The sequence below is a fragment of the Cibotium barometz genome, chromosome 29 (genome assembly GCF_041138505.1).
Source record: "Cibotium barometz isolate CiBa-2024 chromosome 29, ASM4113850v1, whole genome shotgun sequence".
Classification (NCBI taxonomy): Eukaryota; Viridiplantae; Streptophyta; class Polypodiopsida; order Cyatheales; family Cibotiaceae; genus Cibotium; species Cibotium barometz.
The window spans coordinates 23,618,669-23,636,190 of record NC_141074.1 but is presented as its reverse complement, the minus strand read 5'-3'; positions in this window follow the sequence as shown (position 1 = coordinate 23,636,190).

Here is a 17,522-nt window from a genome sequence, read left to right as displayed (position 1 = left end):
TTGGATATCACGATTACTGGTGCAAATCTAGGATCGTCCAAGGATGATTTCTTCCTCCATAGATCCTACAGGCTTATATAACAAACACCATTCCAACCAAAGGGATTATTTCTGATGGAAATATTAACACTTTGAAATCCCACAGCTTTGGTAATTGACAAGTGCACACTTCGTACTTGTGCATTGTCGACCTCAAGGTAAGACTTTATCTAGAGGTTCTCGTGTCTCATAAGAGATCAAATTATGACTTGATCCCCTATGGATTAATGCAATGCTTGTTGCATGAATTTTAGGTAGTAGAGACTTTCACACAGTTGTGCTGGCTCAATGTCCAGGTTATCCTCATCAAGGAGGGTTAGCGAAGCCATGTTCATATGCAATACTCTCTCTTGGAGTCTCTGTTTGGCCTTGCCCTCTCTTGCCTTGGCTTCTTCCTGAGCTCGAGCTCGCTTGGATTTTTCCTTGGCTAGCTCATTTCGTTGTTTTAATACATGCTCTTGCATGAGCATTTCTTGGGTCAGTGGTTCGTAATCCTTTTTAAGTTTGCTTTCATTGATGTAACCCTGTATTTGCACACCATCAATAGTTTCAATCATGACTGACCTTTGAGGCACATGTGATTTTTGACACTTAGAAAGGTCCTAATCCTCCATACTTGAGTTGTTTTTTTCTAGTGCTTCCCTGACATGAGGACGAGGTCCCTTGTTTTTAGTTCTTTTTGTTTCAGGTTATTGTCAAACCAACGCTTCCTTCACAATTTTTCAACCATAAGACCATGTGATGCAATTAGTTGGGTTTCATCAAGTTTCTCTAAGTCAACCAACCTTTCAGCTAATGCATTCTTTGTTAATCGTTCTTGCACCGCAATTTGCAGGCTTGGAACTAAGTAGTCCATAGGCATTATAGCCTCAATGCCATAAGCTAGATGGAAGGGAGTATATCCCGTCGCTACCTTATACGAAGTTCAATATGCCCATAGAGCTGCAGTTAGCTTATGTTCCCAATCCGTGCGACTTGCTTCTAAAGTTTTTGTCAAGATAGTACACAAAATCTTATTTGTACTCTCCGCTTGACCATTTGCTTATGGATAATAAGGGGATGACTTCCGGTGGACTACAAGGAATCCAGCAAGTAAGTGATCAATCACCTCATTAATGAAATGTGAACCGCGATCACTCACTAATTCCAATGGGCAACGGATTCTTGAAATGATTTGTTCATATAAGAACTTAGCCATCTTTTGTGCATCAACTCGCTTAGAGACTTTTTCTTCTGCCCATTTCGTGAAATAGTCTGTGGCCACGATCACATATCGGACTTGTGATGGATGTGCAACTAGACTAATGGGTCCAACAAAATCAATTCCCTATTTCTCAAAAGAATCTTACAATCACAGGGGGGTAAGTTGCATCCTGTCTCTTTGTTGTGGAATAGCAAATGGTTGACACTCTTTGCATCTTTTACAAACTCCATAGCATCCCCGAATAATGTAGGCCACCATAGTCCTGCTTGAAGCACCTTGTGAGCTGTAATTTTCCCAGAGCGAAGTGTCCTCCAATCATTCTTGAGAGTGCTTTATCTAATATTGTGACAAATTTGTCTTCCCGCACACATCTCCTTAAGACATTGTCCTTACCTAGCTTGTATAATTCACCAGCAATCAATTGATAAGGTGCAGCCAGCTTAATAAGCCGACACAATTTATCCATGTTCAAAGGTTGTTCTCGTAGAAAACCATAAGCTAGATAATCTAATATTTCTTCACTCCATTCAGGCACCGTGTCTAGTTTGAACAATCAAGCATCTGGGAGGTCATCATCAACACCATTTGTTGGTTCCCCAATTGGAATTCTCGACATATGATCGGCCAACATATGTTGTGTTCCCTTTCTCACCCGGGATCTCGAAGTCAAATTCCAATAGTAATAACAACCAGCATGTGATTCGTCCCATGGTGCAAGGCTTATTCACCAAGTATATAAACCCTGATGGTCCACAAAGAATACGTTTTTTTTTTTTGCCAATAGGTAATGTCGATACTTCTTGACAGCATAAAGCATGGCCAAACCCTCTTGTTCTGTGGTGGTATAATTTACCTTTACATCATTCAGTTGGTGACTAGCGAAGGAAACTGGGTTGTCCAATTTGAACTCACCAAGCTGTGCCAATACGCATCCTGTAGCAAAGTTTGATGCATCAATGTGCACATGGCATATAAGATCCCAGTTGGGTGGTCTCAGAATAGTGCACGCGCTAGTGCTGGCTTCAATCTATCATATGCATCTTGGCATTCTTCATTCCATTCAGAGACAATGAGTAGCCTATATAATGGTCTGGCAATTCTAGCATAAAATACACCTTTGCATCATTCAGTGGCGACTAGCGAAGGAAACTGGGTAGTCCAATTTGAACTCACCAAGCTGTGCCAATACGCATCCTGTAGCGAAGTTTGATGCATCAATGTGTACATGGAATATAAGATCCCAGTTGGGTGGTCTCAGAATAGTGCACTGGCTAGTGCTGGCTTCAATTTATCATATGCATCTTGGCATTCTTCATTCCATTCAAAGACAATGAGGAGCCTATATAATGGTCTGTCAATTCTAGCATAAAATACTATGAAGTGGAGATAATACCCAATGTGGCCCATAAACCTTTGTACACCTTTGTAATTAGTGGGTGGGGATAGTTCCAAGATCAATTTGACTTTGCTTTCCTTTGTGGAGATACCGTTCTTAATGACAATGTGTCCTAAGATCACACGGTGTTTGGCATTTCAAAGGCTTTAAGGATATACAATTCGATCGACATCACTCAAACATCTTTCTTGAGCAAGCCAAATGGTCTGACCATCGTAAGTGTGCGCACATAGATCATCAATGAATACCTCCAACCACTTTTGTAAGTAGTCTCTCAAGGCTGTGCACATCAATCGTTGGAACGTTGTTGGGGCATTGGTGAGACCAAAAGGCAGAACCTTGTAAGCAAAAGTCTCCCACATTGTATTGAAGGCCGTTTTATGCTAGTCTTCGGGTGCTATAGAAACTTGATTGTAACTTGAAAATCCATCTAAGAAGTTGTAAGCTTCTTCACCAACTACTCTTTCCAAAACGTGTTCCGTGTAAGGTAGTGGGTAATGGTCCTTTCCTAGTAGCTGCATTGACATTTTTTAGATCGACACAGACCCTAAGTTTCCCATTCTTCTTTGGCACTATCACGATTGGTGATAGCCAATCGGTGTGTTCTATCTCATAGATGAAATCAACAGTAATGAGTTTATCAATTCCTTCTTATAATTGTTGCATATTTAGGATTCATCTGGTATGGTTTTGGCTTCGTTGGCCTTGATCCTTCCATGATTGGAATCGTGTGTTGTACCACTTCAAATGGTACGCCCTTCATCTCTTTGTAGTTTCAGAAGAAACAACCTTAAACTCCTTAAGGAGAGCAACAAGTTCCTTTTCCTCAGCTGGAGTCAAGTCTTTAACGATATAAACAGGCTTGGTTTCCTCCCAGGGCTCTGCAATATCGGTTTCCTTGACCTTAGCTGGGCCATTGTACGATGTGGATAAACCAGCTTCTTTAACTCTTTTGGCCGTCGTCAATTGGACCGCTTTTCGTTCATCAATTGGGTATGTCTTGAAATGGTCTGGCACTGAGAGTAGGTCTGGCCCAAATAGCTTAGTTTTGGGCCACATGATGGTCTCTTCTTCCTGCTTATTATAATTGTGGCATATTTAGGATTCATCTGGTATGGTTTTTGCTTGGTTGGCCTTTCTCCTTCCATGATTGGGATCGTGTGATGTACCACTTCAGATGGTACACCCTTCATCCTCTTTGTTGTTTCAGAAGAAACAACCTTAAACTCCTTAAGGAGAGCAACAAGTTCCTTTTCCTCAGCTGGAGTCAAGTCTTTAGCGATATAAACAGGCTTGGTTTCCTCCCCCATGGCTCTGTAATATCAATTTCCTTGACCTTAGCTAGGCCATTGTACGATGTGGATAAACCAGCTTCTTTAACTCTTTTGGCCGCCGTCAATTGGATCGCTTTTCGTTCATCAATTGGGTATGTCTTGAAATGGTCTGGCACTGAGAGTAGGTCTGGCCCAAATAGCTTAGTTTTGGGCCACATGATGGTCTCTTCTTCCTGCTTATTATAATTGTGGCATATTTAGGATTCATCTGGTATGGTTTTTGCTTGGTTGGTCTTTATCCTTCCATGATTGGGATCGTGTGATGTACCACTTCAGATGGTACACCCTTCATCTCTTTGTTGTTTCAGAAGAAACAACCTTAAACTCCTTAAGGAGAGCAACAAGTTCCTTTTCCTCAGCTTGAGTCGTCTTTAGCGATATAAACAGGCTTGGTTTCCTCCCCCATGGCTCTGTAATATCAATTTCCTTGACCTTAGCTAGGCCATTGTACGATGTGGATAAACCAGGTTCTTTAACTCTTTTGGCCGTCAATTGGACCACTTTTCGTTCATCAATTGGGTATGTCTTGAAATGGTATGGCACTGAGAGTAGGTCTGGCCCAAATAGCTTAGTTTTGGGCCACATGATGGTCTCTTCTTCCTGCTTATTATAATTGTGGCATATTTAGGATTCATCTGGTATGGTTTTTGCTTGGTTGGCCTTTATCCTTCCATGATTGCGATCGTGTGATGTACCACTTCAGATGGTATGCCCTTCATCTCTTTGTTGTTTCAGAAGAAACAACCTTAAACTCCTTAAGGAGAGCAACAAGTTCCTTTTTCTCAGCTGGAGTTAAGTCTTTAGCGATATAAAGAGGCCTGGTTTCCTCCCATGGCTCTGCAATATCAATTTCCTTGACCTTAGCTGGGCCATCGTACGATGTGGATAAACCAACATCTTTAACTCTTTTGGCCGTCAATTGGACCACTTTTCGTTCGTCAATTGGGTACGTCTTGAAATGGTCTGGCACTGAGAGTAGGTCTGGCCCAAATAGCTTAGTTTTGGGCCACATGATGGTCTCTTCTTCCTGCTTATAGGTGACCAAGTTGCCCTAGCTTGCGTGACTCCCGAAGTCTCCTTGACTTTCGGTTCAGAAGTAGCGGAGGTCGACATCTGTAATAATGATAAGAAAGTCAGTCATACTAACTGGTGAGAGAATGTGGTCATTGTCTCTTTTTCTTTCTTTTTTTTTTTGTTAAAATGAATGTGTGTGTGTTATTCCATGATAAGGGTGTTAGTGCGGTGTGCAATAACAAGGTATGAGTCTACATGCAAAAAGGTGCAAACCGTGAGATAGCACTACCGCCAACTGCACCCACCAAAATAAAAGAGCTGGACAAAGTTAAGGAGAAAAGAAGAGAAAAGCTTCTCACGGTTTTAGCTACCTCACGAGTTTCGAACCCTGCTATCTCACGGGAAAAATTCTTCACTGTGTTGAATCGACTTCTTCCTCGGAACCAATTTTTGTGTTTTCCTAGCATTTAGTTGGAAAATGTTCTTGGTTGCTCTTACTATCTATGTTTCTAAAGGTATTTGCAGTACTGAACTTTGGGTGGGATTTTGGCACCCATATTGTTGTATTACTCTGGTAATAGCCTTGTGCAGCTAGTAAACCCCTTCGAATCCATTGCTTTTGAGTGCCTTGTGGATAGTGGCTTCGTTTGCAATATTGCTACGCTAACATTGGAAGGCCATCTCTATCCCTTGTCTGTAGCTCAAACTTTTTACCTTGATTCCTCAATTACTCCTTTTGCATCACAGTATATATGGGCTTGGAGTTGATTCTAATGCACCCACTGCTGAATTACTAGTGACTTTGGTTGTTTTTTGCATAGGGACTATGGAGTTGATGCTTTCTCTAGTACGTGAGCTACTTTCTTTGGCATTGGTGTTTCCATACCATCAATCATAGCCTGCTTTCCCTTGTTTTTTGGCTCCATAAGGACACGATAATGATATTATTTCCCTCGTCAAGTTATGCAGCTCTCTTTTTTCATTGGATATCACGATTACTGGTGCAAATCTAGGATCGTCCAAGGATGATTTCTTCCTCCATAGATCCTACAGGCTTATATAACAAACACCATTCCAACCAAAGGGATTATTTCTGATGGAAATATTAACACTTTGAAATCCCACAGCTTTGGTAATTGACAAGTGCACACTTCGTACTTGTGCATTGTCGACCTCAAGGTAAGACTTTATCTAGAGGTTCTCGTGTCTCATAAGAGATCAAATTATGACTTGATCCCCTATGGATTAATGCAATGCTTGTTGCATGAATTTTAGGTAGTAGAGACTTTCACACAGTTGTGCTGGCTCAATGTCCAGGTTATCCTCATCAAGGAGGGTTAGCGAAGCCATGTTCATATGCAATACTCTCTCTTGGAGTCTCTGTTTGGCCTTGCCCTCTCTTGCCTTGGCTTCTTCCTGAGCTCGAGCTCGCTTGGATTTTTCCTTGGCTAGCTCATTTCGTTGTTTTAATACATGCTCTTGCATGAGCATTTCTTGGGTCAGTGGTTCGTAATCCTTTTTAAGTTTGCTTTCATTGATGTAACCCTGTATTTGCACACCATCAATAGTTTCAATCATGACTGACCTTTGAGGCACATGTGATTTTTGACACTTAGAAAGGTCCTAATCCTCCATACTTGAGTTGTTTTTTTCTAGTGCTTCCCTGACATGAGGACGAGGTCCCTTGTTTTTAGTTCTTTTTGTTTCAGGTTATTGTCAAACCAACGCTTCCTTCACAATTTTTCAACCATAAGACCATGTGATGCAATTAGTTGGGTTTCATCAAGTTTCTCTAAGTCAACCAACCTTTCAGCTAATGCATTCTTTGTTAATCGTTCTTGCACCGCAATTTGCAGGCTTGGAACTAAGTAGTCCATAGGCATTATAGCCTCAATGCCATAAGCTAAATGGAAGGGAGTATATCCCGTCGCTACCTTATACGAAGTTCAATATGCCCATAGAGCTGCAATTAGCTTATGTTCCCAATCCGTGCGACTTGCTTCTAAAGTTTTTGTCAAGATAGTACACAAAATCTTATTTGTACTCTCCGCTTGACCATTTGCTTATGGATAATAAGGGGATGACTTCCGGTGGACTACAAGGAATCCAGCAAGTAAGTGATCAATCACCTCATTAATGAAATGTGAACCGCGATCACTCACTAATTCCAATGGGCAACGGATTCTTGAAATGATTTGTTCATATAAGAACTTAGCCATCTTTTGTGCATCAACTCGCTTAGAGACTTTTTCTTCTGCCCATTTCGTGAAATAGTCTGTGGCCACGATCACATATCGGACTTGTGATGGATGTGCAACTAGACTAATGGGTCCAACAAAATCAATTCCCTATTTCCCAAAAGATTCTTACAATCACAGGGGGGTAAGTTGCATCCTGTCTCTTTGTTGTGGAATAGCAAATGGTTGACACTCTTTGCATCTTTTACAAACTCCATAGCATCCCCGAATAATGTAGGCCACCATAGTCCTGCTTGAAGCACCTTGTGAGCTGTAATTTTCCCAGAGCGAAGTGTCCTCCAATCATTCTTGAGAGTGCTTTATCTAATATTGTGACAAATTTGTCTTCCCGCACACATCTCCTTAAGACATTGTCCTTACCTAGCTTGTATAATTCACCAGCAATCAATTGATAAGGTGCAGCCAGCTTAATAAGCCGACACAATTTATCCATGTTCAAAGGTTGTTCTCGTAGAAAACCATAAGCTAGATAATCTAATATTTCTTCACTCCATTCAGGCACCGTGTCTAGTTTGAACAATCAAGCATCTGGGAGGTCATCATCAACACCATTTGTTGGTTCCCCAATTGGAATTCTCGACATATGATCGGCCAACATATGTTGTGTTCCCTTTCTCACCCGGGATCTCGAAGTCAAATTCCAATAGTAATAACAACCAGCATGTGATTCGTCCCATGGTGCAAGGCTTATTCACCAAGTATATAAACCCTGATGGTCCACAAAGAATACGTTTTTTTTTTTTTGCCAATAGGTAATGTCGATACTTCTTGACAGCATAAAGCATGGCCAAACCCTCTTGTTCTGTGGTGGTATAATTTACCTTTACATCATTCAGTTGGTGACTAGCGAAGGAAACTGGGTTGTCCAATTTGAACTCACCAAGCTGTGCCAATACGCATCCTGTAGCAAAGTTTGATGCATCAATGTGCACATGGCATATAAGATCCCAGTTGGGTGGTCTCAGAATAGTGCACGCGCTAGTGCTGGCTTCAATCTATCATATGCATCTTGGCATTCTTCATTCCATTCAGAGACAATGAGTAGCCTATATAATGGTCTGGCAATTCTAGCATAAAATACACCTTTGCATCATTCAGTGGCGACTAGCGAAGGAAACTGGGTAGTCCAATTTGAACTCACCAAGCTGTGCCAATACGCATCCTGTAGCGAAGTTTGATGCATCAATGTGTACATGGAATATAAGATCCCAGTTGGGTGGTCTCAGAATAGTGCACTGGCTAGTGCTGGCTTCAATTTATCATATGCATCTTGGCATTCTTCATTCCATTCAAAGACAATGAGGAGCCTATATAATGGTCTGTCAATTCTAGCATAAAATACTATGAAGTGGAGATAATACCCAATGTGGCCCATAAACCTTTGTACACCTTTGTAATTAGTGGGTGGGGATAGTTCCAAGATCAATTTGACTTTGCTTTCCTTTGTGGAGATACCGTTCTTAATGACAATGTGTCCTAAGATCACACGGTGTTTGGCATTTCAAAGGCTTTAAGGATATACAATTCGATCGACATCACTCAAACATCTTTCTTGAGCAAGCCAAATGGTCTGACCATCGTAAGTGTGCGCACATAGATCATCAATGAATACCTCCAACCACTTTTGTAAGTAGTCTCTCAAGGCTGTGCACATCAATCGTTGGAACGTTGTTGGGGCATTGGTGAGACCAAAAGGCAGAACCTTGTAAGCAAAAGTCTCCCACATTGTATTGAAGGCCGTTTTATGCTAGTCTTCGGGTGCTATAGAAACTTGATTGTAACTTGAAAATCCATCTAAGAAGTTGTAAGCTTCTTCACCAACTACTCTTTCCAAAACGTGTTCCGTGTAAGGTAGTGGGTAATGGTCCTTTCCTAGTAGCTGCATTGACATTTTTTAGATCGACACAGACCCTAAGTTTCCCATTCTTCTTTGGCACTATCACGATTGGTGATAGCCAATCGGTGTGTTCTATCTCATAGATGAAATCAACAGTAATGAGTTTATCAATTCCTTCTTATAATTGTTGCATATTTAGGATTCATCTGGTATGGTTTTGGCTTCGTTGGCCTTGATCCTTCCATGATTGGAATCGTGTGTTGTACCACTTCAAATGGTACGCCCTTCATCTCTTTGTAGTTTCAGAAGAAACAACCTTAAACTCCTTAAGGAGAGCAACAAGTTCCTTTTCCTCAGCTGGAGTCAAGTCTTTAACGATATAAACAGGCTTGGTTTCCTCCCAGGGCTCTGCAATATCGGTTTCCTTGACCTTAGCTGGGCCATTGTACGATGTGGATAAACCAGCTTCTTTAACTCTTTTGGCCGTCGTCAATTGGACCGCTTTTCGTTCATCAATTGGGTATGTCTTGAAATGGTCTGGCACTGAGAGTAGGTCTGGCCCAAATAGCTTAGTTTTGGGCCACATGATGGTCTCTTCTTCCTGCTTATTATAATTGTGGCATATTTAGGATTCATCTAGTATGGTTTTTGCTTGGTTGGCCTTTCTCCTTCCATGATTGGGATCGTGTGATGTACCACTTCAGATGGTACACCCTTCATCCTCTTTGTTGTTTCAGAAGAAACAACCTTAAACTCCTTAAGGAGAGCAACAAGTTCCTTTTCCTCAGCTGGAGTCAAGTCTTTAGCGATATAAACAGGCTTGGTTTCCTCCCCCATGGCTCTGTAATATCAATTTCCTTGACCTTAGCTAGGCCATTGTACGATGTGGATAAACCAGCTTCTTTAACTCTTTTGGCCGCCGTCAATTGGACCGCTTTTCGTTCATCAATTGGGTATGTCTTGAAATGGTCTGGCACTGAGAGTAGGTCTGGCCCAAATAGCTTAGTTTTGGGCCACATGATGGTCTCTTCTTCCTGCTTATTATAATTGTGGCATATTTAGGATTCATCTGGTATGGTTTTTGCTTGGTTGGTCTTTATCCTTCCATGATTGGGATCGTGTGATGTACCACTTCAGATGGTACACCCTTCATCTCTTTGTTGTTTCAGAAGAAACAACCTTAAACTCCTTAAGGAGAGCAACAAGTTCCTTTTCCTCAGCTTGAGTCGTCTTTAGCGATATAAACAGGCTTGGTTTCCTCCCCCATGGCTCTGTAATATCAATTTCCTTGACCTTAGCTAGGCCATTGTACGATGTGGATAAACCAGGTTCTTTAACTCTTTTGGCCGTCAATTGGACCACTTTTCGTTCATCAATTGGGTATGTCTTGAAATGGTATGGCACTGAGAGTAGGTCTGGCCCAAATAGCTTAGTTTTGGGCCACATGATGGTCTCTTCTTCCTGCTTATTATAATTGTGGCATATTTAGGATTCATCTGGTATGGTTTTTGCTTGGTTGGCCTTTATCCTTCCATGATTGCGATCGTGTGATGTACCACTTCAGATGGTATGCCCTTCGTCTCTTTGTTGTTTCAGAAGAAACAACCTTAAACTCCTTAAGGAGAGCAACAAGTTCCTTTTTCTCAGCTGGAGTTAAGTCTTTAGCGATATAAAGAGGCCTGGTTTCCTCCCATGGCTCTGCAATATCAATTTCCTTGACCTTAGCTGGGCCATCGTACGATGTGGATAAACCAACATCTTTAACTCTTTTGGCCGTCAATTGGACCACTTTTCGTTCGTCAATTGGGTACGTCTTGAAATGGTCTGGCACTGAGAGTAGGTCTGGCCCAAATAGCTTAGTTTTGGGCCACATGATGGTCTCTTCTTCCTGCTTATAGGTGACCAAGTTGCCCTAGCTTGCGTGACTCCCGAAGTCTCCTTGACTTTCGGTTCAGAAGTAGCGGAGGTCGACATCTGTAATAATGATAAGAAAGTCAGTCATACTAACTGGTGAGAGAATGTGGTCATTGTCTCTTTTTCTTTCTTTTTTTTTTTGTTAAAATGAATGTGTGTGTGTTATTCCATGAGAAGGGTGTTAGTGCGGTGTGCAATAACAAGGTATGAGTCTACATGCAAAAAGGTGCAAACCGTGAGATAGCACTACCGCCAACTGCACCCACCAAAATAAAAGAGCTGGACAAAGTTAAGGAGAAAAGAAGAGAAAAGCTTCTCACGGTTTTAGCTACCTCACGAGTTTCGAACCCTGCTATCTCACGGGAAAAATTCTTCACTGTGTTGAATCGACTTCTTCCTCGGAACCAATTTTTGTGTTTTCCTAGCATTTAGTTGGAAAATGTTCTTGGTTGCTCTTACTATCTATGTTTCTAAAGGTATTTGCAGTACTGAACTTTGGGTGGGATTTTGGCACCCATATTGTTGTATTACTCTGGTAATAGCCTTGTGCAGCTAGTAAACCCCTTCGAATCCATTGCTTTTGAGTGCCTTGTGGATAGTGGCTTCGTTTGCAATATTGCTACGTTAACATTGGAAGGCTATCTCTATCCCTTGTCTGTAGCTCAAACTTTTTACCTTGATTCCTCAATTACTCCTTTTGCATCACAGTATATATGGGCTTGGAGTTGATTCTAATGCACCCACTGCTGAATTACTAGTGACTTTGGTTGTTTTTTGCATAGGGACTATGGAGTTGATGCTTTCTCTAGTACGTGAGCTACTTTCTTTGGCATTGGTGTTTCCATACCATCAATCATAGCCTGCTTTCCCTTGTTTTTTGGCTCCATAAGGACACGATAATGATATTATTTCCCTCGTCAAGTTATGCAGCTCTCTTTTTTCATTGGATATCACGATTACTGGTGCAAATCTAGGATCGTCCAAGGATGATTTCTTCCTCCATAGATCCTACAGGCTTATATAACAAACACCATTCCAACCAAAGGGATTATTTCTGATGGAAATATTAACACTTTGAAATCCCACAGCTTTGGTAATTGACAAGTGCACACTTCGTACTTGTGCATTGTCGACCTCAAGGTAAGACTTTATCTAGAGGTTCTCGTGTCTCATAAGAGATCAAATTATGACTTGATCCCCTATGGATTAATGCAATGCTTGTTGCATGAATTTTAGGTAGTAGAGACTTTCACACAGTTGTGCTGGCTCAATGTCCAGGTTATCCTCATCAAGGAGGGTTAGCGAAGCCATGTTCATATGCAATACTCTCTCTTGGAGTCTCTGTTTGGCCTTGCCCTCTCTTGCCTTGGCTTCTTCCTGAGCTCGAGCTCGCTTGGATTTTTCCTTGGCTAGCTCATTTCGTTGTTTTAATACATGCTCTTGCATGAGCATTTCTTGGGTCAGTGGTTCGTAATCCTTTTTAAGTTTGCTTTCATTGATGTAACCCTGTATTTGCACACCATCAATAGTTTCAATCATGACTGACCTTTGAGGCACATGTGATTTTTGACACTTAGAAAGGTCCTAATCCTCCATACTTGAGTTGTTTTTTTCTAGTGCTTCCCTGACATGAGGACGAGGTCCCTTGTTTTTAGTTCTTTTTGTTTCAGGTTATTGTCAAACCAACGCTTCCTTCACAATTTTTCAACCATAAGACCATGTGATGCAATTAGTTGGGTTTCATCAAGTTTCTCTAAGTCAACCAACCTTTCAGCTAATGCATTCTTTGTTAATCGTTCTTGCACCGCAATTTGCAGGCTTGGAACTAAGTAGTCCATAGGCATTATAGCCTCAATGCCATAAGCTAGATGGAAGGGAGTATATCCCGTCGCTACCTTATACGAAGTTCAATATGCCCATAGAGCTGCAGTTAGCTTATGTTCCCAATCCGTGCGACTTGCTTCTAAAGTTTTTGTCAAGATAGTACACAAAATCTTATTTGTACTCTCCGCTTGACCATTTGCTTATGGATAATAAGGGGATGACTTCCGATGGACTACAAGGAATCCAGCAAGTAAGTGATCAATCACCTCATTAATGAAATGTGAACCGCGATCACTCACTAATTCCAATGGGCAACGGATTCTTGAAATGATTTGTTCATATAAGAACTTAGCCATCTTTTGTGCATCAACTCGCTTAGAGACTTTTTCTTCTGCCCATTTCGTGAAATAGTCTGTGGCCACGATCACATATCGGACTTGTGATGGATGTGCAACTAGACTAATGGGTCCAACAAAATCAATTCCCTATTTCTGAAAAGATTCTTACAATCACAGGGGGGTAAGTTGCATCCTGTCTCTTTGTTGTGGAATAGCAAATGGTTGACACTCTTTGCATCTTTTACAAACTCCATAGCATCCCCGAATAATGTAGGCCACCATAGTCCTGCTTGAAGCACCTTGTGAGCTGTAATTTTCCCAGAGCGAAGTGTCCTCCAATCATTCTTGAGAGTGCTTTATCTAATATTGTGACAAATTTGTCTTCCCGCACACATGGTACACCCTTCATCTCTTTGTTGTTTCAGAAGAAACAACCTTAAACTCCTTAAGGAGAGCAACAAGTTCCTTTTCCTCAGCTGGAGTCAAGTCTTTAGCGATATAAACAGGCTTGGTTTCCTCCCCCATGGCTCTGTAATATCAATTTCCTTGACCTTAGCTAGGCCATTGTACGATGTGGATAAACCAGCTTCTTTAACTCTTTTGGCCGCCGTCAATTGGACCGCTTTTCGTTCATCAACTGGTTATGTCTTGAAATGGTCTGGCACTGAGAGTAGGTCTGGCCCAAATAGCTTAGTTTTGGGCCACATGATGGTCTCTTCTTCTTGCTTATTATAATTGTGGCATATTTAGGATTCATCTGGTATGGTTTTTGCTTGGTTGGCCTTTATCCTTCCATGATTGCGATCGTGTGATGTACCACTTCAGATGGTATGCCCTTCATCTCTTTGTTGTTTCAGAAGAAACAACCTTAAACTCCTTAAGGAGAGCAACAAGTTCCTTTTTCTCAGCTGGAGTTAAGTCTTTAGCGATATAAAGAGGCTTGGTTTCCTCCCATGGCTCTGCAATATCAATTTCCTTGACCTTAGCTGGGCCATCGTACGATGTGGATAAACCAACATCTTTAACTCTTTTGGCCGTCAATTGGACCACTTTTCGTTCGTCAATTGGGTATGTCTTGAAATGGTCTGGCACTGAGAGTAGGTCTGGCCCAAATAGCTTAGTTTTGGGCCACATGATGGTCTCTTCTTCCTGCTTATTATAATTGTGGCATATTTAGGATTCATCTGGTATGGTTTTTGCTTGGTTGGCCTTTATCCTTCCATGATTGCGATCGTGTGATGTACCACTTCAGATGGTATGCCCTTTATCTCTTTGTTGTTTCAGAAGAAACAACCTTAAACTCCTTAAGGAGAGCAACAAGTTCCTTTTTCTCAGCTAGAGTTAAGTCTTTAGCGATATAAAGAGGCCTGGTTTCCTCCCATGGCTCTGCAATATCAATTTCCTTGGCCTTAGCTGGGCCATCGTACGATGTGGATAAACCAACATCTTTAACTCTTTTGGCCGTCAATTGGACCACTTTTCGTTCGTCAATTGGGTACGTCTTGAAATGGTCTGGCACTGAGAGTAGGTCTGGCCCAAATAGCTTAGTTTTGGGCCACATGATGGTCTCTTCTTCCTGCTTATAGGTGACCAAGTTGCCCTAGCTTGCGTGACTCCCGAAGTCTCCTTGACTTTCGGTTCAGAAGTAGCGGAGGTCGACATCTGTAATAATGATAAGAAAGTCAGTCATACTAACTGGTGAGAGAATGTGGTCATTGTCTCTTTTTCTTTCTTTTTTTTTTTTGTTAAAATGAATGTGTGTGTGTTATTCCATGAGAAGGGTGTTAGTGCGGTGTGCAATAACAAGGTATGAGTCTACATGCAAAAAGGTGCAAACTGTGAGATAGCACTACCGCCAACTGCACCCACCAAAATAAAAGAGCTGGACAAAGTTAAGGAGAAAAGAAGAGAAAAGCTTCTCACGGTTTTAGCTACCTCACGAGTTTCGAACCCTGCTATCTCACGGGAAAAATTCTTCACTGTGTTGAATCGACTTCTTCCTCGGAACCAATTTTTGTGTTTTCCTAGCATTTAGTTGGAAAATGTTCTTGGTTGCTCTTACTATCTATGTTTCTAAAGGTATTTGCAGTACTGAACTTTGGGTGGGATTTTGGCACCCATATTGTTGTATTACTCTGGTAATAGCCTTGTGCAGCTAGTAAACCCCTTCGAATCCATTGCTTTTGAGTGCCTTGTGGATAGTGGCTTCGTTTGCAATATTGCTATGCTAACATTGGAAGGCCATCTCTATCCCTTGTCTGTAGCTCAAACTTTTTACCTTGATTCCTCAATTACTCCTTTTGCATCACAGTATATATGGGCTTGGAGTTGATTCTAATGCACCCACTGCTGAATTACTAGTGACTTTGGTTGTTTTTTGCATAGGGACTATGGAGTTGATGCTTTCTCTAGTACGTGAGCTACTTTCTTTGGCATTGGTGTTTCCATACCATCAATCATAGCCTGCTTTCCCTTGTTTTTTGGCTCCATAAGGACACGATAATGATATTATTTCCCTCGTCAAGTTATGCAGCTCTCTTTTTTCATTGGATATCACGATTACTGGTGCAAATCTAGGATCGTCCCAGGATGATTTCTTCCTCCATAGATCCTACAGGCTTATATAACAAACACCATTCCAACCAAAGGGATTATTTCTGATGGAAATATTAACACTTTGAAATCCCACAGCTTTGGTAATTGACAAGTGCACACTTCGTACTTGTGCATTGTCGACCTCAAGGTAAGACTTTATCTAGAGGTTCTCGTGTCTCATAAGAGATCAAATTATGACTTGATCCCCTATGGATTAATGCAATGCTTGTTGCATGAATTTTAGGTAGTAGAGACTTTCACACAGTTGTGCTGGCTCAATGTCCAGGTTATCCTCATCAAGGAGGGTTAGCGAAGCCATGTTCATATGCAATACTCTCTCTTGGAGTCTCTGTTTGGCCTTGCCCTCTCTTGCCTTGGCTTCTTCCTGAGCTCGAGCTCGCTTGGATTTTTCCTTGGCTAGCTCATTTCGTTGTTTTAATACATGCTCTTGCATGAGCATTTCTTGGGTCAGTGGTTCGTAATCCTTTTTAAGTTTGCTTTCATTGATGTAACCCTGTATTTGCACACCATCAATAGTTTCAATCATGACTGACCTTTGAGGCACATGTGATTTTTGACACTTAGAAAGGTCCTAATCCTCCATACTTGAGTTGTTTTTTTCTAGTGCTTCCCTGACATGAGGACGAGGTCCCTTGTTTTTAGTTCTTTTTGTTTCAGGTTATTGTCAAACCAACGCTTCCTTCACAATTTTTCAACCATAAGACCATGTGATGCAATTAGTTGGGTTTCATCAAGTTTCTCTAAGTCAACCAACCTTTCAGCTAATGCATTCTTTGTTAATCGTTCTTGCACCGCAATTTGCAGGCTTGGAACTAAGTAGTCCATAGGCATTATAGCCTCAATGCCATAAGCTAGATGGAAGGGAGTATATCCCGTCGCTACCTTATACGAAGTTCAATATGCCCATAGAGCTGCAGTTAGCTTATGTTCCCAATCCGTGCGACTTGCTTCTAAAGTTTTTGTCAAGATAGTACACAAAATCTTATTTGTACTCTCCGCTTGACCATTTGCTTATGGATAATAAGGGGATGACTTCCGATGGACTACAAGGAATCCAGCAAGTAAGTGATCAATCACCTCATTAATGAAATGTGAACCGCGATCACTCACTAATTCCAATGGGCAACGGATTCTTGAAATGATTTGTTCATATAAGAACTTAGCCATCTTTTGTGCATCAACTCGCTTAGAGACTTTTTCTTCTGCCCATTTCGTGAAATAGTCTGTGGCCACGATCACATATCGGACTTGTGATGGATGTGCAACTAGACTAATGGGTCCAACAAAATCAATTCCCTATTTCTGAAAAGATTCTTACAATCACAGGGGGGTAAGTTGCATCCTGTCTCTTTGTTGTGGAATAGCAAATGGTTGACACTCTTTGCATCTTTTACAAACTCCATAGCATCCCCGAATAATGTAGGCCACCATAGTCCTGCTTGAAGCACCTTGTGAGCTGTAATTTTCCCAGAGCGAAGTGTCCTCCAATCATTCTTGAGAGTGCTTTATCTAATATTGTGACAAATTTGTCTTCCCGCACACATGGTACACCCTTCATCTCTTTGTTGTTTCAGAAGAAACAACCTTAAACTCCTTAAGGAGAGCAACAAGTTCCTTTTCCTCAGCTGGAGTCAAGTCTTTAGCGATATAAACAGGCTTGGTTTCCTCCCCCATGGCTCTGTAATATCAATTTCCTTGACCTTAGCTAGGCCATTGTACGATGTGGATAAACCAGCTTCTTTAACTCT